The 1,198-nt window shown below is 54.5% G+C and overlaps 1 long non-coding RNA gene across 1 annotated transcript in view; it reads right to left on the minus strand.

Moving 5' to 3' along the window:
• The window catches only part of LOC106735739 (uncharacterized), a 3,116-nt gene extending 2,553 nt beyond the window's left edge, over positions 1-563 (minus strand). The window contains exon 1 of the long non-coding RNA XR_001370996.1: positions 490-563. This is a non-coding gene — a long non-coding RNA (uncharacterized LOC106735739). The remainder of the gene's footprint in view (positions 1-489) is intronic.
• Positions 564-1,198: the final 635 nt, after the last annotated feature.

A 1,198-nucleotide genomic window follows, 5' to 3' on the forward strand; every position in this document is an offset into this window, starting at 1 on the left:
AAAGAGCCCAGTGTTGGAGAGTCTTCCTACTGAGAAGAGTGTGTCTATTCAAACCTCGCAGGAAGACCTAACAATCACAGTATCCAGGACCCAACCCAGGACTGACACAGCTGTCGGGCACAGGGCCGGGAAGGTTATACCAGTTCTGAAGAGGCTTGGTGTACCTGATGTGGGAGGATGGGTGGCACATCACAGAGAAGGTTTCAAGTACACCACAAGGATGGTCAGCTCTGTCCTGACCCTTGGCCCCCTTTAAGCTTAGTTGGTGAAGGGATTGACCTGCTTTTGCTTCACCTGGGGCGTCTTGAAGAGGTGCAGCACAGAGGAAGGAGGGGACCATCCATCGTGTCAGGAGGTAGTACGTGATGTAGGAGGGGTGAGCTGCTGTCCAGTTATGGGGACATCTATCTTATGTGTTTGTGTCATGGCCATGTGTGCTCAGATGCTGCTGAGTGTGGGCAACATGACAGGGAGGTGTGGCATTCATACCTTGGTGCTGAAGGGAAGGGACATTAGGCAACCAGTGCCCTTGACTTTGCGGGTGTCGGTGCAGTGATCACAGTCTTGGGTGGGCTCTCAGTCGGGTGTGAGCTGCAGATTGTGACTTATTACAGGATGACACCCTCCCATGGTTGAGGTCACAAGTGGTGTGAAGGTCCGTCCCCTGGAGGCCAGAGGCTCCTCCCACAGATGGCCTGGTCCAGGTACCTTCTGGTATCTTACAAACCTTTACAAACCTGTAGACACCCACAACACAGGCCATGGGGCGCATGCGGACAACTCCATGGACCTTCCCTCATACACAGACACTTCTGCAACCCCCAGTGCACTCTGAGGGCTCCTGGGATGGAGGCATAATAGGCAGCTACTCCCTCAGAGCAGAAACCCCAAGCTGCAGGCCATGGCCCAGCCTCAGGGAGGGATCAACCTGTCTGACCCACCTCCTCCATTGGATCTTCACAGACCTGGCCCTCCTGAACCACCAGCAGGTGGAAACCTGAGGCCAGTAGGACACACAGCCCAGGTCCACTTGTGTCAGTGTCCAGTCTGTGATCATATGGACAAAATCCCTCTGTGGTGTAGCCAAGGGGCCATCAGGGACATGTGCACGTGTGCACAAGTATGTGTCCTCTGAGCCAAATGAATTTAATACCAGGGCAGGAGCTGGCCAAACCTGGAAGGGAACCTTGAGGGCACA

The sequence above is a fragment of the Tupaia chinensis genome, unplaced genomic scaffold (genome assembly GCF_000334495.1).
Source record: "Tupaia chinensis unplaced genomic scaffold, TupChi_1.0 Scaffold000507_2, whole genome shotgun sequence".
NCBI lineage: Eukaryota > Metazoa > Chordata > Mammalia > Scandentia > Tupaiidae > Tupaia > Tupaia belangeri.